Here is a 25,795-nt window from a genome sequence, read left to right on the forward strand (position 1 = left end):
TATATCTCAAGGGCTAGAGGAAATTTTAGGTAAATTGGACATTTATTGCTGTTAGTCTGGGGAAAGGAAATCCTGGGGCAAAATACCTCTAAAAACCGAAATCAGTCAAAGGGAGAAATAAATTTAAAAACCCATTTATTGCTTACTCTCTCTCCTGCTCCAGCAGCAGCAAAACCAGCCCTCCCCCTCCCCCCACCTCTTGGGTACAGAGAAGCCCTCCAGTTGTCCAAGTCATTACCCATTGATATGGAGAGGAACTTCTCTCCACCCCTGAGGAATGATGCAAATGCACTAAAGCCATACTTCTCTCCACCTCTGAACACTTACTGATATGCAGATGTCTGGAAATGTTACAATTTTACCCACAATTGCTTAATATACAGCAAGAGCTAGAGAAATAATTTTTGCTAAATTAATGAGTAAAATGAAAATGTTCTTTTTGATGACATGTTTTTGTTCACAATTTGAATTAGTATGCATAAAATAAATAGTACTCATTAACAATGTAACAATGTTTTCTGCATTTTTTTCCTAACATTCATAATTTTGCAAAGTTGATAACATTAACCATACTTATTATATATGAGAAAATCTAGGCTTATACAATTCAAATAACTTGCCTAGTATATTTAAACGGAAAAGCTGGAATTCAAACTCAAACTTATATAACTCCAGAGCCTGTTTATATCACTGTGTCTTCTTTTGGCTTGAAAACATGATTCTAAATGTGGTCTATATTTTTAGTTAAATAAGGATACAGGTCTCAGTTAAATGAGCTATTCCAAGGACTATTATTGTACAGTGATTTAATTGATAAACTGACTGGCTACTCTGAATTTACTTCACTATGAAATATTCTCCATTACAAATGACATTGAGATGTTTAAATTGAGTTACAATTGCATACTTAGTGACAAAATAACTTTCAATCTATCAAGAGATTTATTTAATACCTACTATGTACTGAGTACATATGAACACAGCATCTATTTTGTTAAATATTTATTTAACATCTATTGATACTAAAGATACACTATTGACCAAAACAGACAGTCTGCCCTCACAAAGCTTACAACCTAAACTAGAAAGACAAGATGTTAAACAAATAGTTAATTAAATAATATTGTTACCTAGGACTGGAAACAAGGGTGACAAGCAAGTTAGAAATAAAGAAGAGACATGTATAGGGTCACAAAAGATTAAAAATAGTGAGAAAATTCTGCTGAGACCCAAACACCCTGCTTTGTTATCTGTGTGTCTATTCTTGAATGTGAGGTTTCTGTTTTTCCTAGAAGAACAAGCACTATAACAAGCTAACATAGCTCAGAGCCAGTTTCTACCAAGACAGAGTGTCCCTTTGTAATGCAAGACCTGAGAGAACTTTGTAATGCAAATGATAAAATCTCCATCCAGGGGGGATCTGTGGTCTGAGTAACATAACATGCCATGTATGAAGACGCATGAGCAATTAGTACATCTGCACTGACTTCACCCTGCCTCTATAGGTCCTTCCAGAAAATCTAAATGGCAAAAACCAAAAGACCCTGTTCTGGGATCTGTCCCTAGGGCTCTCCTGTCTTGTGCCAAGTAATGAAGCTTGTTCCTTGCTTGGTGTGACTTTGTTTGGTTAAACCTCACCAAGAGGTGAACCCTTTCCATTTGGTAACAATATCAGAGTACAAATATTGTCAAGGACACATATAATGTGCTCTCAGAGATTTGACAGGAGCACCCAACCTGTTTCAAAGTTAGTGATGCTTCCCTGAAAAAGTTAAACTAAACTGTGTCTAGAAAAAGAAGTTGAATATAAGTAAGGGATTAGTGGAAGTGGGAGGAAGAGGGAAGAGCGTACATAGAGAACATGACAGGAGGAGAACACGTACACGAGCTAGATAGCCAGGATCAGAGCTATTGTAACATTCCCCCTTGACACCTTCGTGTCCTGTATGCAGAAGTGAGGGAATGTAGTTCAATCTGAACAAAGAGATTGGTCTCATCTTGATAAGAACTTCATCGAGGCCAGCCCTCTGTAGGTGTCAGAAAATGGTTGACTTTCCCAAGTGCTCCCATAATAAAACACTCTACCGAGCCATGCCGTGACCTCCTCCCACAAAACTCCCTTTGATTTAGAGGGTGAGATTATAATCAGCATGTACTGTTGATTTAATCCATAAAAATATCTCCCCTTTCTATTCCCAATAGAGTGTTTATATTCTGGGATAAAAGACAAAATAATTTCAACAAGGAACTTGTAGTAAAAAGTAAAACCAAAAATTCAGAGAAAAATATTTAGCGCCCTATGGTGGAAAGACTTATCACTCCAATGAAGAGGAGATACTGGAAATTGCATTTCCTTATGAAAATATGAGATGAGTCAATTGAATTATGGATACACTTATTTCATATGCTGAAACAAATTTGCACAAAATACGTATTATAAATAAACTAGACCAGTGACATCCTGACAAACTCGGGGGCTGGGCCTCAATGACCTTTTCCACAAACCTTCTGATGATTCTATGCCTACCCTAAGATGACTGGTTGCTCAGCTCTATTCCAAGACCACAATTTTCCTTCCTTTTTTTCTTTCTTCCTAAAACTGCTTACAAATATACCTTAAGAAACCTTGTGGAGAACAATAGAAAATATTTCTTGTATGAGACGTTGTCTAAGTAGTGATCCTGAATCAGCAAACAGTCCTCCAATAGTGGCCGCTTGCTGAGGCTGCTCTGTTCCATTTGCAATTCATTTGCCTGACCTGGGGATGTGTTTTCCTGTAAGAGCAGTGTAGTAAAGGACGGTGTGCTTCTCAAACTAGGTTACCAGAACGTTCTCCCCCAGTACTAAATGATTTACATTTTTAATAATATATACTGGAAAACAACAGTACAATAAAAATGCAGATCATTTAATAATATTAGGAATTAAGTATGGTTTTAGAACTACAAATTATAGCTCAGAGATCAAGATTATTTAGATTAAAAAGAGGGAAATAAAAAATAGGCTGATTCTGAAGTAGAGTTCTGAAATCCGCCAAGACTTCACTAAGATTGATAGCAATAGCTCTTGATTAATTCTAATATCCTTTGAAAATGTGTAGTTCTTTGGCCATCCAGGTATGTCCTTAGCACATTTCTTATACTTTATCATAGTTTGGTAAACTGTGGCCCACAGGGAAGAGTGAAAAGGAGATCATTTTGTGAGATAGAAGAAGTTTGTGAAAACGGATGGAATTTGAACATAATTTTTAGCCATGAAAGGCTAAGAAAACTTAAGCTAAGATTGGGGAAAAAAGAAAATTAAAGAGAGCAGCTCAGCTGAAAATGAAGAAGTGGTGAATAAACATCAGTTCAGACGACTGTCTTCACTGCCACCAGCAACTGTTAAACTCTTGCTGACGCAGTTACAGCGCAAAAAATGAGGCCGAGGAAAGAAATGTGAAGGGCCCGGTCAACCTGGCTGGAAGGAGAGTGAAGGGGAATACAACAGGCCAATTTATATGCATGAGATATTTTTAATCTGGGCGTTCTTAACTCCACAGAAGCTATATTTAGTAGACACATCAGAGGATAAGCATCTTTTTATGCTAAGAAGTTGTTTTCATTTCTTTAAGATGATTATATTCAGTTCAGCTGTAGATAAACTACATGATACCTGCTTTTGGCAGTTCACCTGAAGAACTGGATGACTTCTAACAGTAAAACTTTACGTAAGTGTAAATTATGCATGAATTACATCCTAAATTGCTCACTCTGCTTTTAGGGATAAAAATTACTTTCTAGAGAGTCAAAAGCAGTTTTTTTTTCTATCATCATACACTGACATAGCCTATTATTGTTTAAAATGACTTTTTAAAATTCTGTGATGCTCTATGACAGTTCTCAAATTATCAAACCCAAAGTGACTAGATTTATAACAAATTATTGACATAACTTCAATCACATCCACCTACTTAGGGACACTTGTACAATTACTGGGCAGCTTCTCTCCCCACAGCTGGCATTCGATGTTCAGCCTCCAACAGGGTTTCAGACGGTGCTATGCTCTTCCTTGCTACACGTTTCCAGGCTACATTATCCTTTGGATGGGTTCTTTCAAAGTGAAATTCACCTCCATGGTAAAAGGAATTCATTTAATTTTTCAAATATTTATTTAGTGCCTATGTTCTAGTCTGGTCATCAGTGATAAACGAAACAACATTCTGAATTCTGGTTTCTTGGATATTATATTCTAATTAATTTCTGAAATATACTAAGCATCTAAACAAAGGTAATATCTAGCTTTTAAAACGATTACTATTTCTAAAGGATGAACTTAGATAAATGGAAATGTAATGAAATCAGAAATATATGTATATCTATATGTTTTAATTTAGAGAAATGAATCATTGTAAATTACATGATGGGGCAAGAAATCTCCATCTTCTTCTGTGAGGCAGAGGAAGAATGTCGTATTCTGTATAAATGAGTTAGTCAAGACTCCTAAAGAAGAGGCACGCTCCGTTGACATCTTAAACATCAAGTAGAAGGCAGGGACCCATTAAGTGGTTTTAAGAAATTCTCGTTAATGGAAGCTTATTTTCTAAAGACTTTACCTAAAGTGGAGTTAAGCAAACGATCAAGGAAGCTAGCTCTTTTTATCCACAGCAGCAAACAGCTCCTCTGTGCTTAATAAGTGAGCGTGTGACAGCTTTGGCAGGAGCTCATTACGGCTGCATTGCTGCTACAGGGACTTCCATTATTACTGTCACTGTACTTCAGATTCAAAAGGACATTTTGATTCATGTTGCTCTAAATGGTTTTTTTTTTCCATGATAGAAATGGGTTTAGTGGATAATTCTATTCTGTTTCCAATGAAAAAGGCATTAACTTTGAAATGTACAGATAAATACTATGAAATTCCAATACGATTAACTATCTGGGGCATAAAAATTGCATTTGTGAATTTTTTTTTTCTGAGATAATATATATATAACTCAATCCTCCCCCAACATCAACAAAAAAATCAGTGTGGAGTGGCCACTATATAAAAGGCAAATTTATTATTTGGAGGCACTAAAGGAAAGATGGAAACATAACGATGTATTATTGTCCCTGTTTAAAAGAGTTTATGGAGAAAAGAGATAAACTATGTATCCAAATAACTATAATATGAGGGAGAAACTGAAATTAAGATGTGCTGGATACAATATATACAGTTCTTTGTGACCCTACCACCCAAGTACTCCCCCAGGAGACACCACAATCTGACCAGGGGCTGCAGAACATTAAGTAGAGGGGACAAATCAAGAATGTGAACTTCCACAGAATTGGCTAAGTCTCAAAGACAAATACACTCCTTGTTCCAGACCCTGGGGAATATAGTTAGACCACAGGTGAGACACCACACACTTCTCTGGCTCTTGTAACAAATGCCCAAGAGTAGAGGAAAAGATATGTCTTTCCAAAGCTGTTCAAACATTAGTGTCCATCGCAGTCATCCGGAGGGCTTGCTAAAATACAGATTGCTGGGCATGAGAGTTTGCATTTCTAATAATGGAATCTGGGGGAACCCATTCTCTAAAGGCTCACTGTGGAATCACCCCTCTCAGTCTTGCCACATACAAATCAATTGAAGGCAGAGAGAAAGGAGAATGTGCCCCTGTAAACTTGAGACCCAGATACAGTCAGCCAAGCTATATACTCTATGTTCCTATCTTGTGCCTCAAAAAAGTCAAACATGCTATTTTTATGTGCTGTACTCATATCAGAACATTCTGCCATGAAATTAGAGAAAGGTGGTGTGTGTGTGTGTGTGTGTGTGTGTGTGTGTGTGTGTGTGTGTGTGTGTACCTCCAGGGAAGGAAATCCCAGGGCAAAATACCTCTAAAACTGAAATCAGTCAAAGGGAGAGATAAAATTTAAAACCTGTTTATTGCTTACAAACTGCAGTCCAGGACTGTTTCTCTTTCCTGCTCTGGGAGAAGCCAGCCAGCCCTCCCCCTAACCTCTCAGGTTCAGATAAGCCCTCAGTCGCCCAAGTAATTACCCATTGATAAGGAGATGAAATGCCTGTTTCCACCCCTGAGGAACACCTGTTGATATGCAGATACAGTAAAGCCAGGTGAGATATTCTGGAAATATTAAAATTTTACCTACAGTGTGTGTTTGTGTGTCTGGGTTAGGGGTTTGGTTTGGGAGTAAAGAGCTTTGAGTAGCTTGAATTCTTCATAAGGAATAAAATATATATCCACTATCAAGGTGAAAGCAGCCTGATATAATGCATGAAATCAAACAGACCTAAGTCTACCTTTGATTTAGTCCACTTACTGGCTGCGTCACAGAGGGCACATGAAAACTTATTTTTCTTTTTGATAATTGTATTTATGATTTTTTATTTATATTGTGCTGAATTGAAAAATGTGTCCCCAAATTCATGTCCTCTTAGAGCCTATGAATGTGACATATCTTTGCAGATATTACCAAGTTGAGATACTTGTGATATTACAATTTAAAAATATATATATATTTGGTCATTCAGATGACCAGATATATTTCTCATACATATATTTGGTCTTGTTCCCAGCTCAGAACTCCCCTGACCCTTGGAATTTCCGAAGTGTTGAGAGTGATTAGGGTGTCTTTTCTTACGTTAATAAGGTGACTGTTGGAAAACACCCAAGGATGGCTGCTGATTGTCAATGGAAGCAACCAGACGATGAGGGGATTGGAGATTTCAGTCCCACCCGAGACCTCTGATGAGGGGAGATGGGTTGGAGGTGGAATGATTGCCAATGGCCAATGATTTGATCAATTGTGCTTATGTAATGAAGTCTCCATAAAACCCAAAAGGACTGGGCTGGGAGAGCTTCTGGGTTGGTAGACACGTGGAGATTTGGAGAGAAAGGAGTGCCTGGAGAGGGCATTGAAGCTCGGCACCCTTTCCTCATGCCTTGCCCTCTGTATCTCCCCCACCTGAATGATATCCTTTTATAATAAATGGTGATGTAGTAAGCAAAATGTTCCCCTGAGTTCTGTGAGCTGCTCTAACAGGCTAATCAAAGGCCAGGAGGGGTGGTGGCAACTTGTGACATACAGCGAGTTGCTCAGAAGCACAGGTAGCAGTCTGGGACTGCAGCTGGCCTCTGAAGTCGGGGCAGGGCCGGGGTACTGAACTTACGGAATCGACTCCATCTCCAAGTAGGCAGTGTCAGATTTGAGTTGAATTTCTGGACACCCTGCTGGCATCTGAGAATTGCTTGCTGGAGGTATGAGCAACTTCCTCCTCAGCACTGGAATCGGTTCAGAAACAATTTATACTGGACGAGCATGGGGCCTAAATCCAGTAACACCCACGTCCTCCTAAGAAGAGGAGAAGAGACGCAGTGAGACATGGATGCACAGTGAAGTAGCCATGTGACATCAGAGGCAAACACTGGAGAGATGAGTGAAGAAACGCAAGGACCGCAGCAGCCCAGAAGAGAGGCGAGGAGGCGAGGAGCTGATGCCCCCTCTCAGCCTCCGGGAGAAACCGGTCCTGCAGGCACTGTGATCTCTGATAGGAGAGTTTATTTTTACCCCGAAGCCAATCTTAGATGCTTCTGCACAACTCCACAACCCTAGTGAAATGAATTAATCCTTTCCCCAACACAAAATGTCATTCTTTACCAATTTATACCTTGTTGTTTGAGGTCTGGGTGAAGATGAAGTCTGCAAAGAAAATACCATCAGGGTGAGGGTTGTAAGTTATTTTATCAATAAAGTAAATTTCTTCTCAGTCCATATCTTCATGCTCCATAGCTTGAATCAATGTCTTACTCTACCTTACCTTCGTGTTTTATCACTTAACCACAAGAATGTTTGGATGAGTGGGAGAAACAGGCAGGGCTTGTGCCTTAACCCAGAAAAATGACCTTCACTAAACCTTGTTTATAAATGTATATTTTTGGATTCTTGAAAGTTCTTATCCTTCAACTAAAAATTTACCCTTAAATATTTTCTTTCTAACTAAGCATATGGGTACTTGGCTTCAAAAAAAACCCCAAACATACATATGTATGTTTTGGGGGAAAAAATTAATTACATTTATGCAGACTCAAAAAACTGTTTTAATATGAATGATGTTTTCCACAGGCTGAGTTTAAGAGTACCCTCAAGGTTGTAGAAACACAGTCAGCTTAAATTTTTAGATTTCATTGTTAAAGCCCAGAAAGTCTAAATAGAAAAGGTCTCCTCTTTCCTTACAAAGACAGAGTCACAAGCATTTCAGGAAGGAGTCAATTCAGTGAATGCAAACATTCACAAAAGGGGCTGAGCACCAGAGACATACGATGTCAGAGAAGACATGAGGATTATGGATGATCAATCTTTTCAAGCAGGAAAAAAGTCTTCCTAAAAGGACTTCTATTCTGTGTGACCATAATTGTAGGCCTGAATAGAATGTTCTTTCGATTTGGGGCTGCAATCATCCACTGAAGCATGTATTGATTGAAAAAACCCTCGTGAGAATTCTGATTATCCTAACATTTTTTCACTTGGAGTGAAAGGGACAGTGTTTTTTATTTCATTTTATGCAAAATTACAGTAATTCGTGTCTGACCTTTTTGATATGGACTGTTAAGCATTACACTGCTGGATCTTTTCGCAGAATCAATTATTTTAATTGCTGCTCTCTGACAAGAAGAATCTAGGACATAAACATGAAAAGAATATTTAAATGAAATGGACAACAGATTTTTTGCTCCATAATACAAAAGTGCTATTAATGACAAACTTGATCATTATAAGCTTTTAGCACTTATGTTTTAAACACAATTTTCATTTCCAAATACTCTTTCATAGACAAAGACATTTATGTAATGAATACACTGAATAAAAACATGTATTCTCTCAAAGAAGAGGCAGGGACTAGGGAAAAATGTGAACAATAATAAAAATCTAAACGTAAGATTTAAAAGCACCATACCAATGTCACTGTTTTAAGAGTGGGATTTTATTGGAAGACCCAGAAAGTGATACTGTAACATTTTAAGGAATATGTTCTGTACGCCAATGTAAACCCATCTCCTTAAAACTAAAATCTATCTGGAAAAAAAAAAATAAAGAAAAGAAACGGTAATAAAAAATCAAAGGTAACAAGTATTATGACAGAGCAACTTTCATATTAAACTGATGGAAATGTATGGAAACTGTTTCTGTCAAATGGCTCAAACCATTACAGCTAATTTACAAAAAAGCCAGTGAGTCCAGCTGAGAGTGTGGCAGAGCCACACTCCCCTCCCCTCCCTAACATACCCCTCCTCCCTCACCCACCTCCCCTCCCTAACCTCCCTCCCCTCCCTCACCCACCCCTCGTCTCTCACCCACCTCCTCACCCACCTCCCCTCCCTCACCCCCCCTCCTCCCTCACCCACCTCCCCACCCTCAGCCACCTCCCCTTCCTCCCCCACCCCTCCTCCCTCAGCCACCTCCCCTCCCTCACCCACCTCTCCTCCCTCACCCACCTCCCCTCCCTCACCCACCTCTCTTTGCAGAGACTACGTGCTTTGTGCATTCATTACATAAATTGTCTTTGTTGGTGAAAATGTTGCATATTTGGAAATGAAAATTGTATTTAAAACGTAAGTACTAAAAGCTTACAATTGTGTCCTCATATTTATGTTTAAAGCAGTCATCTGCGAAAACTCTATACTTGGACACACAGATGATTCAAACAGATTTCATCTTTTCTAGGGGGCCCAATTCTAGATAAACACAGAAGTAATATACCAAGAGAATCTGCTTCGTAATATATAGAAAAACACAAAATGTACAGAGATTTGAGGAGAAACATGATTTTGTATTCTTAAAGTGATACTCATTAGCCTGGATACTCACTTCTCTGTAAGGACCCAGTGAGAGAAGATTGTAAACATTTTGCTTTCATTACCAAAAACCATTTTTTATTTTCTGCAAAGGACTGGGCCCTCAGGATACTCTCAAGGAAGGAAGCAGGTATGATGGTGAGTGCACAGGAGGGGCTGCTAACAAAGGGATGTGAGTTTGGTAAAGAAGAGAAAGGAAAGGTCTAGCAAGCAGCTCTCCTCTTCGTGGAGAATGAAGCACTCTGGGTTCTTTGCAAGTAGCCCTTGTAAAGGGGCTTGAGTGACCTCAGGAGGAAGATGTTCTAGAATATGACCATGGTAGAAATTGTGTAGCCACATACAAAGATTAAAATTAACCAAGCAATACTCCTCACATTTGGGAAATTTTGCATGTTTAAATCATACCTCAGTAAAGCTATTAAATAGGAAACCCAAACATGTTTCTCTTAAAAATTCGAATTTGTTTTGAAAAAATTAACACAGTCTCATAGACCTGTGGGATGATATCAAGTGACCCCACCACCATGTAAATGGAATCACAAGGGAAAGGGCAAAAGAAATACTTGGATCAATAATGTTCAAATCCTTCCAGTTTGGGGAAGACAAGCTTTTGACAGGAGATGAGCAATAAACCCCAAGGATGATATAAAAATGATAACCACAGGTAGGCAAATCATAATCAAACTGTTGAAAACCAAAGATACACTCTCTGGCAGGATGTACGAGATCAAAACAGATTTTTATTATGCTTAACAAATATATCCCATGTCCTTCCTGCACCTGATTTTCTGATGAAAGATCTGGCAAAAATAATAGAAGAGAGGTAAAGTTATTACTACTAAATATGCCCCAATGATTTTGTGGTGGTGGAGGAAGACCAATGACCCTGCCATCTATAGAGGGAGCACCTTTGATGCTCGGATGAACAGTGCAGAATAGAGCATTAATGACCTCTTCTCTTTCAAAGCCTCTGAATGCTGCCTTTCTTTATAAGGAAGGAAAACATCCTGATGTCATTTTCTCAAATGGTTATAAATGCCTTAAATTAAACTAACCACTGCATCTGCCTTCCCCAGACAAATCTCAGGCTCTGAGCCCCATTTGATTGCCACTGCGTCTCGTCTTACAAGTCTGTCTGTCTGCAACAGCCAAGCGCGGCTCCAACTCCTGGACATTCCGTGCAGAGCATCCTGTCCATTTTCCAGATGAGTCCCCACCCCTAGGTCTACCCTTCATTCAGTCATTCACTGGGGTGAATAAATGCCACCGGCTGATGGTGTAGACAGACAGGACAGATTGGACTAACTGCCATAGGAGATCCTTCTCAAAACAAGGAACCAATTTAATTACTGAAACTGACGTGGGAACTCCAAGGTTTATTAGTCAGCTGAGAGACCACTGGAGGCAATGTCAATCTATACGCTTAAAGGAGAAGCCCCTAAACTGTGAATACTTTCCAGGGAGTCTGGGAAAATACCCTAAGTGTAGAAGATAGTTATTACCTTGCCACCTTCCCCAAAATTGTGTCTTATGTAAGGTCATAAGAGGCCTTTATGTGTTATGGAAATACTACTAGGGGATCATGTAGCCCTCAGGTGACTGCAGGGATCTCCCCAAATGAAACTCCTCTTGGTTTCTGTGGGGAACTACTCTCAGAAACTGTGTGCAGTTATTCCTACAATGGGAGTTATCAATGATAAAAGGTGGTGTGAATTATGTCCCTGATTTTATCTGTAGCGATCAATGATCATTGCTGAAAGGGAGGCAGGCCTGCCTTAGCTCACTGGCCAGCATCCTTGAGATGACAGAATGGCCTGGACTTCCTCCCCATCGGCTGAGGGGGAGTCTGCAATCACGTGCTTCCGACTCTACCTGGTTTATTCCTCAGGTCAAGTAGGAAGGTCGATTTGGAAAGCTGAGAAAGCTATCTGACTTTCCCAGACAGACCCTAGTGGTTAATGGGACTTGTCCAGCTGGCTGTGTCCAGGACCCTGGGGGGTCACGCCTGAAATCAGTAACATAGGTTGCCTCTCATCTTGCAGCCTGATGGTTTGTTGACAAGTGGCCTTCAACACGTTTTGCATGAGACACAGTGAACAGATCTGCTCTGGCTTCTTTCAGATCAGTCAGACTGGCTGACGGACTAGGGTTCTTATGGGAAAATCCTCCAGCATCCAATATAATGTATAGAACCAGGGGTGGATATTTTGAGAAGGCAGTTGTCCACGGCTCCCTCACATTTCTGCATGTCTTGTAATGCAGAGGCACTGATGGCCTGTCCAGACTATCTTTTCTAGGATGTTGGTATAGGAAACCCTTAAAAGACAGAGGGAGTGGTTCATTCCACAACAAAGTCCAGGTTTGCTGACCGTCATGGACGATAGAGAGTGCTTTCCTCTGGGCAAAGACCAAGCTGACTGTCCATCATAAAAGGTTTGGTTGTTTAAGCTCCGGATACTTCTCCGATGAGGCCGTCGCTGTGTACGCAGATCTCAACTTGTCCTCTTCTAACTGGAGTTTGGGGAGTCAGCCCAAGAAATTGCTGATACTCCAGCTATTATTCCTGTGGGTAACAAAGTCCTTCGTCTCTGATCAAGAGTCTCATGTCTTCTGTCAGCATCTATGGAACGGTGGCAAGCTAAGTTCTTGGTTTGCAATTAAGGAGGAATTTCATACTCACAATAGCTCTTGACAAGCACACTTGCTGTAAGCTGCCCCAAACATAACACACCCTTCCTATTTAAAATTTTTTTCCTTGTTCATCAGGAAGATGACATTAAACCTGTCCTTTTATGCACTATCTTTCAAATACCATCTAAATTAATACATTTAGAGGTATATTTTTCTTTATTATCTATTTTTTTCCTACAAAGAATCATATACATACATCATGGAAATGTACAATTAAGGGACCTGAAACTGGAGGGTTTGCTATGTAAAACGCTTTTTAGAAGCATGAACAATGTAGCATAAGTAACAGAAAAACCATTAAAGAACTGTATGTAACTGTAAGCCTTCCTATTACTGCATATTAAAATATTTTGCAGTATGATGAACCACTTCCATTTATTCAAACAGAGGAAAGCTGCCTTCAGGAAATCAAATTAGATAGGCTCCTTCATCTATCACATTTTCATCACTTAACTAAACAATATAAACACACCATAGTTATTTAAAGATAACTTTTACTCAAAACTGAAAATTATACTCATAACATTATTCAAAAATGGCTGGAACAAACCCATAGTGCTAGAAGTCAGGATAGTTGATTGTCTTTGGGAGGGGTCGTGACTGGCAGGTGGCCTGAGGCTGGATTCCAGGGTGCGGACCCCGTCCTGTTTCCCTCTCTGAGTGCTGATTCCTGGTGAATGTTGTCCAGCTGTGCACTTAACAGGGCTCGCCTTCCTCTGCATGCATGTTATACTTCAATAAAAAGGGGACTTTAAGATGTGGCATTAGGAGGGCACAGAAAAGGGACGCCTAATCCAGCCTTGGGAGCCAAAAAGCTCCCTGGAGAAAGTAATGCCTGAAATGAGTTTTCCAGAGTGCGGTTAACTGGACGGGGTTGGAATGTGAGGAAGAGCAATTAAGTAGAGAGGACTGAGCTCAGACAGGGAGAGAACTACCAGCAGTTACCTCCCACAGGGTGGGGGAAACTTGCAAGTAACAGCCTGGGGAGCTGTCACCGGCGAAGATGCAGGAGCAGGTTACAGGGGACCCTTTAGACTATGTCAAGTAGTTTGGGTCTTATAAGCCAACAAACAGTTGAAAAAAGTCTTAATATTTTGAATTTCAGATACATTCCTGTGGAACCCTACTGAGGACTGATTAATTAAAGACAGGGGGAGGCAGGAAAAGACTTGGCTTTACCAGTATTTTTGGTGAAAAATGAAAAAGAAGAAATTAGATTTACCTCAGAAAAGATGCTAGTAATGATATGTCCAGTGGATCACCCGGCAATGGTCCTGTTGAAAAAAGCAACTTCAAATTTGTCTTCAGCCTCGTTTTAAGGAACAGATAGAGGCGCTCTATTCCTACTTCAGTTCACTCCTAGGAGTCCTGTCATTTTACTGTTACAGTTAGTATCCAAGGTTTTCATTAATTACACAGTACAAATCCTTTTTATATTGCACATTTTCATTTTGCTGGGGTTATGACAACAAAACAATACCCTTGAAGGTTGAAAATATATTTCATTCAGCCTAGTTGATTTTTACACACTGATTATTTTATATCCTAGCAATTAATCATCAAGCTTAGTGTCATTTTGGATTTCTTAATTTATACTTATCTCAGACCCCAGACACAGAAAAAATGGGAATGGAAAAAAAATATGAAAGCTGGCAATGATTTTAATTTCCAAGGCTTTCTTTTTTGTCCATTACAGTCATAATAATTGTGTTCCTTTTGACATTGAACTCTTCCACTTATATTTTTCTAATGACTCTGCTAAAATTAAAAGGAAAATGTATTTTTTATTAAAAATCTCACATATGTATCATACGAAGTATTATGTAATATATAGTAACATGAAACACAATTAGGCATTATAATATCATGTCTGTGTATACATCCACCTAGCTAGCTGTTTATACACACACATGCAAATATATATTTACACACACATATTTATATTTTTATACACACACACACAGACACACACAAATCTACACACTGACTGAGGTGGTGGGGGTAGGCAGATCCTGCCTCAAGAGTACAAAGAGATTTTCATATATAAAAGCCAATTAAAAATCATACTATTTGACCTTTAATCAGAAGATTTTCTAATGAGAAAATACAAACATACTTACTTTGCCACAAATTGTAATACATTCATCTCAATGGGATGTGTCTTATAACAATAATAGGCATAGCTTAATATTGAATATAGCTTATTTTTATGACGGTCCTTGAATTTTAATTTTCTTCTTCTTTCTCTGATTATCCTTCATGTTCATTTTCTAAAAAAAGTAGCAAACATTTAATGAATTTATATTATGCTCAGTATGAGAGTTCCTTTCTGAAAATATCCAGAAAGTAAAGAAATGATAAAATTCTGATATTTCAAAATTGGACTGGAAGACAGTATTTTAAGAGACATAAAATATACACACAAAATAGTCTTTGTGTCCAAAGATGAGAATATTACCACCTGGAAGACAAAAGAAAGATTCCTGAATGTGGTGACCCCCTAAGGGAACTTTGAGGTAAAAAAGGTAATTAAAATTGGTTGGCTGATTACTAGGTGCTATCATACTAGGAAACAGGAACAAACAGAGGCCAGGAAATAAGACGTAGGTTGAAGAATAATGAATAACCTAATAGAGGTGTTGAGAAAAAGGTAGAAGAGAAAGACAGGATTTGAAAGGTCTTTATAACATAAGATCAAGCTCAACTTTCAGTCCTAGCTGCCTATTCTAATCAGATAACACTCAAAATCTTCAGATTCATAGACTTCATGGAGTCTAATTCAATATGTCTGTGATAGCCAATTAGACTTCATGGACGGTATTTGAATATTGAAATGAATTGGTTTGTGATGTGTCTGAAAAGAAACTTGCATTTTGGATTGGAGAGGGATCATACTGATTCACAAAAGCAAAACAATAGACTCATGTCTCAAAGTTAGAAGATAAACACAGCAATTATGAAATGCCACCCTCCACATTCAAACACCCTCTGAAATTCACACGATCATTTAGTCTGTAATGTTTTACTACTTTCAAAAACTACTTGTGATAACAATCTAATGTTATCCACTGTGATTCCAGGGTCTCTTTAGAAATGTTTATATTATGTATTTTAATTTTGGTAGTGTAGACACTGAGAATTGCTTTTCCAATTTTTACCATTTCCTTTTTTTCTTACTAAGGGGGCCACGATTTTATAGATATGGCAACATTCATAGCTAGAACTAATTAACTTCACAGACACTTTCACAAAGGGTAGTTATATGGAAAAATTCTAATGATGAGACATAAGTGAACATCTTTTAGTAACTTCTTTATGTTTTGCTCACTACATCTTCCTCCTCTTTCCTTCTTTATCTTCCTCCAAAGTGGACAAGAGGGCTGCCTGAGATAAAGAGCTGTCTTATGGCCATGAGCGTGAAGCCATTTGCCAAGAGTTACTTAGTAAAGATATGGGAACTGGAATCTTGGCACGGCATCCTTGAGAACTCTAAAGCAGATCTGAAACATTTGCTTCCGATTTCCTCAGGTGTGGTTAATGAAACAAAACAACATTTCATCTAGTTAAATCATGTTAGTTGCAGCCAAATGCAATCCCAACTGATCAACTTAACCAGATCAGAAGACAGGTAGAGAAAATACATATTCTCATTTGCAATTTTCTGACTAAACTTACATATAATAATCTCAGCTTTTGATCCACTTTTTAAGTATGGCTTTTTCCCCATAAATGAGAGGGAAATAATTTAAAATTTTATTAGTTCTACGTTTTCTCTTCTACAGATTCATTTATACCACTGTGAGGGCAGAGTGCTGAATTGTCAAGTCAGACTCACAGGAATCGGAGATCTTACTCAGTAACAAAGTTTTCATTCAGTTTACTACTGAACTTTCACTCAGTTTTCTATTTCATTCTGAATCAAAGGACAGAAGCACTCATAAGACATGAAGCATTTTCCTCTTGGAGACACAGGCTATCTGGAACAGTTGACCAATATGGTTATTTATCTCTGGCTTCAAGATGCATTCTGATTTGATGCCTACCTGTGAAGGTTTTTCTAACAATGAGTGCTCAGTGATTACTGAGTGGTTCAGGAACATTATCATCTTTGATCACATTAATCACATGGCTTAAGCGACTATACCCTAGTTCCCAGACAGTTATCACTACAAATCCATAAGCCCAGATTTACTTACAGTAAATAACCTAAACAGACCTGACATATTCTGATAAAAGTATTTCATGTATTAATGAGTCTCTATTATCTTTCCACTGGTAAATACCATTTATGAGTTTATTAGAAGTCCCACTTACTAGATGATAACAACTGGGGTCAGTTCTACATTCCAGGTTTCCCAGGAGGAGAGAGAGAGAGGGTTAGTCCTCTGACTCCTTCCTTGTCAACCCCTTGTTGCCCAACTGAACTTGCTATGACTTCACTCTTCCTCCCGTTATAGGAAAAACTTCAAGTATGTCCTTGAATCCAATTCATAGTTTGAAGGACATCAGGTCTGCACTGCCATTTGTGTGAGTGACAAATAAACTTTTATTATGTTAATGACTGAGTTTTGTGGGCTTTTTAATCCAGAAGCTAGGTATCGCTAACTACTAGGTATTAGCTACTAAAACAGTGCCTTTATTCAAAAATATACATCCTTGAGCCCTGTCCCAAACCAAGATCAACAAGGCGAAACTTAACAGTGGATAACACTGTTTTTCAAATAAACCCAATCCTCAATTTATTTCTGTCAACTCTATCATTTTAGAATGCCACAGCAACTGTGTTCAACCTTAACATACCTGACACGTTGTAGTGACTTCTCTGTATAAAGACCACATCAATATATTAATAATACCCTGTTCTTTGGTGTATAAACTTCTGAAAGCATAAGGAATGTATTTAGTTTATGATTCATTATTTCTCCTATGAATTATTTACCACTTCTTTTGGTTTTTCTTCTATATTGTCATTATTAACTACTATAAAATAATTTTTAAAACTCTCCCATTCATGCCAAAAAATCAAAACCAAAAACACATCCCTCATCTCTGCCTTTCAAACTACATTTTTTGATCAGCTAAAAGTTTTAAAAATTCATTTAGAGCCATAAACCAGAAAGATGTTTAATACTTCTATATACCATTCATATTAGTTACATATACCTCTAGATTCCATCTATACAATGCTAGCTGGTCTAACAATTAACAGTCCAACTGATAATCATTTGAACAGACAAGGTATTTAATGTTCACTCATGTAAACATGTCCAAAACGATTCAGGGCATTTTAAGGCTTCTCCAGACATTTACTGATTCAAACTGACCAATACTCTGCCATCTCATACACAGGATTTCAAAGGTGGCTCCGGATGTCTACATCTAGTCAGTAACAGAGGGTGGTGCATGGAAAAGCATGTGTGGGAAGTTCTGAAAGTAGACGTGGAGGTGGTGGAAGTCAATCCCGCTCTATCCTATTGTTGACATCGAGCTGCCAAGGAGAATATAAAATGCTGTCTAGTTGGATATTCTAGGAGAAAAGGAAGTGGGTTCTTACGGTCATGATCATTCTATTTTTAAGGCCAATTCTGAGATTCTTCTTTTCTGTTGAAATTTCCAAACTTTAGTCCCAAACAGACTAAAATGGTCAGGTCCTGTAATTATTTGGCTTCTCTAGGAGTGCTAACTTATACCCAGTTCATAAGTAAGGCATAGCAGTTAGTAGGCTTGGAAAGACAAAGATTTTTCTTCATCATAAGGTGTTGCAACAGGATACAATTATTTCTCATTGGCCAAGTCGGATCTGCATTTTCCCAAGTGAACGCACATTGGCAAGGAGTCATCCACCATCATAACCTCTTCCTTCTTGAGAATGTTAGTGAAGTGTTCCTACACATTCTTTTTCCTGAAGATCCTTCTTGGTTTTCTGTGATATAAGACAAAGCTTTGCAGGGTCCAGTACTAGATATTTTTCATTGTTAAAAGGAAAGTCACTCACTGAACAGGTGACTGATACACACTTTCTTTTTTTTAATTTCAGTTCCCTCAGGGCCAGATTTCCCTACCTTCCTACTTACATTGGTTTGATTCTATTCTCTCTGTTCAGAACATCTTATTTCATTTTTGTGCTATTTTTTCCATCTTGCACAGAAAGTCCTTGCTCTTTCTTTTTAGAGAGAACACTGGCAGATTGTACAGACAGCATATCACCTTTATCCTATCATCACGATCAACCTGAATTTGTACACCCATAGCCGTGCATTAGGAAGCTCTTTCCAGAAGGGAAATAATGGGAAAATACTGAAGGCTAGAACTGTGCATGTAGCTGTGGGAAGAGGAAAAAAAGAGGAACTAAGATGAGCCATTTTGCTGAGTTAGAAGCACAGAAATGAAACAACACTGGTTGCTGGGAGAAAAGGTGGACAGGAGAGAGTTAACGGTAATTTTGAATTTTAACTTCGAGTTCATAAAACTGGGTAAATCAGAAGAAGGAAATAATTTAGAAATAAATAAATGCATACAATTTTAGGTGTATGGATCCACATTTAAAGAGAGAGATAATAGCACTGACATTTTAAAAGGTAATTTTCTCTAAGAGCATATTTTTGCTCTCAGACACTACTGGAATGCATGCTGTCATCATCAGATACATTAGAAACTATCCTGGATGATTTGTTTATACTAAGGAAACAACTTTTTTTTTTGCTATAACTCTCTGAAAACACAGACACAATGCACATGCATAATACATGCATCTGAACTTCAGTTGAAGAATTTCATCAGCAATGCCAGGCTGTAGGAAGCATAAAGCACCTCAGGACGGGGCAGCCAATTGGTGCTCTAAACCTGCCTGTTTCACTGTTCAGGCAGCATTGGACACAAGCCAAAGTCTCTGGGCTTCATTTTAGTTATTTAAAAATGAAAATGATAATGAATGTTTATACTTGTTTCATCTCTACAATCCTAAAAAATTGGTATGACCAGGTAAAGTATAAGTTAATAAGGGAATAGCCTTGAAAAATCTCTTAGAGGGAAGGTAGACTACAGCAAGAATTAATGAAGGATATTTGCCCCATTTTCTCCCTAGTAAACTCTAACAGACTAAAAGGAATAGAAATGATATTCAATAGCTAATTTTGAAAAAATGATACCAATGGCATATTACCAAATCAGATTCTAAAAGCAGAAAAGGTTTCGTTTTGGTGTAAATATTGCTTAGTTTTCTGTTTACACTGTTTACATTCATATATGAACATAATGAATATCAGAAAATATTAACATATGGTAACTGTGGCCAAAAAAGAACACACTATATTGAGCTGATGGTTACTTTATTATTACTGTAATTTTCTAAAGCTACATGGTCATGCATCTGTTATCGGTGAGGTAATGAAGATCCAAAAGGGAAAAGAGGAGAAAAAGGAAGAAAGGAAAGGAGGAAAAACCTAGCTATTTATATGCCTTTGGTATTTTCCTATGATTATGCATAAACACCTGTATGAGGGGTTTGTTTTTCAATAGAAGAAAGGAAGGAAAGATAAAGAAAAAGAAAAGAAAGCTGAGAAAATATTGCTAAATGCGGACTCCTGGTGAGTTGCCCTTCAGTGCGGATGAAATTGATCCAGCTCAGGATAAAGCCTCCTTGGACTCTCACCCATCTAACCAACCAGATGGTTTTCATTGGCACGATAGAAGAAAACGGAAACAGGTGGTTTAATACTCCTCTTTTCTTCTTATTGGTGGAAAAATATGCCTTAAAGGGATAGGCAGGTGGGGATCTTCAAATTTAGCTTGTAATAAAGCCTGAAAGAAGTATAAAACAACATTGGCCAGAGTGGTCTTTAGCATGTTTGACTGCTAATTTATCACTCCCTCCTCTCACCTGTATTAAATCTTATGCCTGAAAGGAAAGCAGATTTTCAGTCCACAAAATATACACTCTATATTGAACATCCACTAATAGTGAGAATGTTGTTTTCATTAGTGAGGGATTAAAAGATCCATAGGTCCAGGTGGTTCTGTGCAAGCATCACTTTTAAATTATTGAAAGATTTCCTTTAAATCTCAGTACTTCTTCCAACAACTAGGGAGTAGAAAAAAAATCCCCACTATTCATCAAATGTATGCACTACATTTGATCTTTCATAAATCCCTTCTATAGTTGAACTTGGAGAGTTAACTCTGTCGGTGTGTTTGAGTCATAATCATATCAGCCTTGGTTGATCTTTCAACAAATGGAAAGTTCCTAAAAGGATGGAGGAAGGTCCAAGGAGAAAGGGATAGAAAGCCTAGGTCAACTTAGATGCAGAGTATCTGGTAGCAGAGAGAAGGCAGGGAAAGAAGAAATAAAGAGATAAGGGTTGGACAACCATCAACACATTTGATTAGTTATTAATATTTACAATGTGCTCACCCCACAGACTTTTCTTTAAATGATAAATTGTTCTTCATCTGTTTAGAAACGTAATTCATTCTTTCAGTAGGAACTAAAGATTTAAACAGTATATTTCCTACTCTTTTCCTCAAACATTCCCTTTAGCTTTGCATCTAGTCTCAATAGTGTTGATTTTTAGCCAGATTCCCCTTAGTTTGAGTTGAGACATTTGATTAAGTTTTCTGACCAGTTTTCTTTCTTATTTATTCATTCTTTTTAGTCCACATAATGAACCGTCATGCTGTTGACCATCAGCTCTGTGTTCAAGTGGGAGTAGACTGACCAGATTTTGATTTCACATTTTGCAAAGAAGTTCCCTCAGTTTGCCGTCTTGGTGCAAAGTGCTGCTGCCCCCATATTCACATTGAAGAAGTGATTCATCTGGGTTACATCCCAAAGTCTACCAAGGACTTTCAGAGCCTGTCTGCCTGTCTAAGGGTCCCATCATGTCATGGCAATCACATGAAGTCTCCAGTCTCTCATGGATGTGCCAGTTTTTAGAATGTTAAGGCACAGGAGGGTGGGCTTCTTAAGGTCTTAAACCTGTATTTTTGATACCTGAAACTTTTCCCTGGACCCTGGAGGACTTAACTTCTTATCTCAGGAGGAGCCCACCTGTAACTCCAGGGGGAAAATTTGTTCCCAGCCTGGGGCAAATAACTTTTGAAGTGAAATCAGTCAAAGGAAGAAATAAAGTGGGAGAAAACCATTTTTGCTTACAAGTAGTTGTCCACTTCTGCTCTTCTGTGTCTCCTGTGACCCAGATGCAAAAGGACCCCCAAAATACCTCTCCAGTTCAGGTGCACGTTTTCTCTCTGCCTCCTTTGTGATCACCTACTGATATGGAGATGCACTAAGGCCAGGCAGGGGATTCTGAACTATTGCAATTTTATCCACATCACCCCATCAATACATCTAAGCTTTCAAATAAATTTCCATGAGATTCCAATTTTAGTGCCAGCCTGAGTTTACCCCTAGAGTGTATCCTGACACCTTAGTAATATTTACCTCAAATAACACAAAAATTTCAAATAAACATCAATGATTTCACTAAGATTAATAGCAACTTCTAAGATACTTAACCTATTCCAGTGGTCAAATTCAGAAACACACCAATGTGATGATATCTGTTATATGCAAGAATGTGTAGACCAAATATCATTTGTAGAAATAACAGTGAACTTTTATGCCAAGAATTAGTATCCTTGTGTAAGACACATCATCTCTAAACAAATGTTTTCCAAAAAAGCAACCCAACTATTTAAATGTATTTGGTATTTTCTTAGGCATGCCTTCAAAAAAAATTTTAGGAGAAAAAAAATTATTATTATTCTTTTCAACGCATGTTTCAGGGAGTTCTCTCAGACATTGTCATTTGGCTCAATTTAAACAAACCTGTAAATAGGAAACTGGAAAGAGACGTGCACAAATTTTGATTAAGCTTGAAACTTCCTGTAGATTTCACAGGACCAGTGAAATTATCCCATAAAGAAGACACTCATAATGATTCCAACAGAGCCCTTTCCCTTTCCTGTTCTGTCACTTACAGGCACTCTTGTCACATGGCTCATCCATGTTGCCTAGTGACAGCTTAGTTTTTACTGTTTCACTTATACGTAACACAGTAACACACACCTTTCCACGTGACACCTGAGCTCACACCAGACTTGCTAGTGTTGCTTCTCCCTCCTGGGCTGCTCCTCCCACCACTCCCCAGACCCTCATTTCACCCCAATTTAAATCCACAGTCAAGTGCCCTACACTCCAGTCATCTTCTTTGAGATCTCCCTTAGGAAACAGCCACCAGCCTGAACATTAAAATCCTTTCACCTTTTTTGTATCACTAGTTCTTAAGTGTTTACATGACTGATTTTGCTTACCAGCCTCAAATTCCTCCTTGGCAGAAGTCAGATCCAACTCATCGTTTTATTGCCCAAATTGTTCAAAACTCAGCAGTTCCATCATTACAGTTATATGAAAAGATGTTGAAAGAAGGAAGAAAAAAAACTCTTGAAAAACCTACAGTGTCTGGGCTGTATGTCTAAGAGAATATCCAATGGACATCAGTGGATAGAGATACAGATATGGCAAAAGAGATGGCCTGTACTTTCTTAGATGTAAGAAAGATGTATCAATGTACACAAACCAATCAATTATAGATGGAAGAATTCATGATGACTAGCTGTAGTGTGTTTAATTTTCGTTTTAGATACTTGCAGACACTCAACAGCCTAGGCTAATTTAACCAGGCTTGGGTTTTGAAGTATGATTCAGCAGCAGTAAGATGAGCAACAAAGAAAACAGTGGGCTGTAATAACTGGGGAATCTGATGACATTTATTTATGCAACACTCCTGGCTGGAGGCAGAATCCATTTCTGAGTTTCCTAGCAACAGTAATGTGCACACGTGAATATGTCCCTGTAAATAGTAGATGCAGTGAGTGAAGTTTCCATTCTCTCTTCGAAATGACAGCTTGAATTGCCAGACCTTGTTGATACTAAACCACTGTGTTTCAAAATCGCTTCAAAGGAACCTTGGTCCCGTAGACAACAGCATATAACATTTCAAACAGGAGTCACCGAATCGCTCTGAGCTACTGTGCCATGAGCACAGGAGTGATTATTGCATTCTGTGTATTTTGCAGATTTGAAGGGGCAGAATTTGGACCTTATAGAAGCAATCTATTTTTCCCAAAATATCTAAGTTAAGGAAAACATGGATAACCAAATGAAAAGGTTTTTTTTGTTCTCTTTTCACTTTGAAAGAAACTACTGAAATTTCATCCTGAAACTATTTTTTTACCTTGGAGGTGTTCAAGGTCTGTCTTGCAACACTCACACTCTGTGAGTCAGGTGTCATTATATTCACGAAGACCACTAGGTCATCGGCATAATACGGGTATCTGAGCTCAATAATGATTGGTAACTATGATTTTGTGTATGTGTGCCAATGTGGTATTGATTAACCTTTAATTATGCAAAAATATCTACATATTCATAGTAAAATATACATCTACCTGACCACATTAAGATGAAAAGGAGCAATGTAGAGAGATACCCCTTACCTAAAAAATAATTTTGCACAATGAACTATACTACAATGCTCTTGTGAGAAATGTGTCAAAATGTGGTATGATGAGGTGCCCAAACCACTGTGACACCAGTGAGACTTGATACATAATCTATAACTTAGGGACACAGGTAACTGTTAACTTCTCTCTACATCAGTCCCTTTATGTGTAAAATGTGGTTAGTCTTAGCTAGCTCTGGGGGTAGGAGTATAAAAACAATGTAGGTCAGAGTAGGCATTCAACATGTTAGACTGCTGATTTTTCTTCTCTCCACTCACTTGTACATTAAATGTTACGCAAAATTATGCAAATTTCTACAAAATATAATACTCTAATGGAGGTAGGATCATCTTCAATGGTTAAACAACTGCATTTTCAGTATATTTGAGTACTGTTAAAGTATACATTGTTTTTTGAAATTATGCAAACATTTATGTGTATTCACTAGCTTGGAGTTCCCTTAAAGTAGTTAAAATGCCACTATTATTAAATATGTGTATATAATTTTTTAACCACCCATATCACATCATTGATGAAGCAAAAAACTATTTCCAGTATAAAGTGTGTGTGTGTCTCAAATACAGTTGTAGAAAATGTATTACTATCATTGTATTTTAAGCTTTGCCAGTAGAGTCAATAGGTATAACACATTAGCAACTTCATATGTTTTTACTGTCATTAAAACTTTGTCCATTATTTCATCCAATAAACACTTTTTGTGTGATCACATCCTACATGGTAGGTTCGACCCCCTGCTTAGGGGCACATGTGAACACAAGTGTACCAGCAACGCTGGGGCTCTGGGGCCGCACTGCCTGGCCTAGGGCCTCAGGCTCCACCACTTCCTTTTAAGCAAGGGATTCAAGCAAAGGCCGTCTAAGAGCCAGCTCCTTCCCTCGCTCTGCAACTAGGAAAATGCTCAGTAATGTGAGCCAGCTTAACAAGGACAACCTCAGCCCTGGAGGAAAAGCACTGTGTCTGGTGAGTAAGAGAGAAGAAAAAGTGAACTATTGAATTTAGTGCTGTACACGCATGCCCTGGAGGGGAATGAAAAATGTTCCATGATTATAAGGAGATTCACACTTATAATATGAGTCGCCTACCTTTTTCTTGTTTTAAGGGTTGGTTTTCTAAGAAGAGGACAGAGAGAAATAGTATACAAAACCAGAAATTACATGCAGAATACAAATATATGAGGAACACAAACTAAACATGTTTGAATTTAAAGGTAAAATACTTTAAATTTCAAAAAGTGAATGTGGTACATCATGATTGTTCTTTTTGCATGTGAAATAAAAGAAGGTAAAATTAACAGAGAATCATTTAATAAGTATCTGGTTCTAAGTTTTAACATGCTTTAGCAACGTATTTTCAAAGTTTATCCTAAGAATCACATAGGTAATGTTTAAAAACAGATTCTAGTCTCAGGGTTAACTTACCAAATCAGATTTTCAATGGGAGGATCTTGGGAATCCATATTTTTAACAAGTATTTCTTCTGTTTGAGTAAGTTTGAGAAAGCGATTCCAACACAAAAGGAAACGCAGCTTTCAGACTTATCTTCAGCATTGATCCTGAGGTGGGGATTCTGACTCAGGACAGGATGCAGCTCCTCCTCCAGGTAGCAGCCCCTCACCTGAAAATTGGTTCCATTTGAAGGGAAGAAAATTTGGGTAATTTCGAATCATTTGCTGCTTTATCAAATTACGGCTGGAGATCTCTCCTCCCTGGAAATGGCATGCAATTTCCCACATCTGGAAAA

The 25,795-nt window shown here is 38.2% G+C and overlaps 1 long non-coding RNA gene across 1 annotated transcript in view; it reads right to left on the bottom strand.

The window, feature by feature from the left end:
• LOC108403715 (uncharacterized) overlaps nucleotides 1-24,885 on the bottom strand; it is a 90,044-nt gene extending 65,159 nt beyond the window's left edge. The window contains exons 1-5 of the long non-coding RNA XR_012121271.1: nucleotides 22,844-24,885; nucleotides 14,653-14,802; nucleotides 13,755-13,806; nucleotides 8,578-8,664; nucleotides 7,159-7,340 (exon numbers count right to left, since the gene is read on the bottom strand). This is a non-coding gene — a long non-coding RNA (uncharacterized lncRNA). The remainder of the gene's footprint in view (nucleotides 1-7,158; nucleotides 7,341-8,577; nucleotides 8,665-13,754; nucleotides 13,807-14,652; nucleotides 14,803-22,843) is intronic.
• Between the last annotated feature and the right edge of the window lie 910 nt (nucleotides 24,886-25,795).

The sequence above is a fragment of the Manis javanica genome, chromosome 9, assembly GCF_040802235.1.
Source record: "Manis javanica isolate MJ-LG chromosome 9, MJ_LKY, whole genome shotgun sequence".
Classification (NCBI taxonomy): Eukaryota; Metazoa; Chordata; class Mammalia; order Pholidota; family Manidae; genus Manis; species Manis javanica.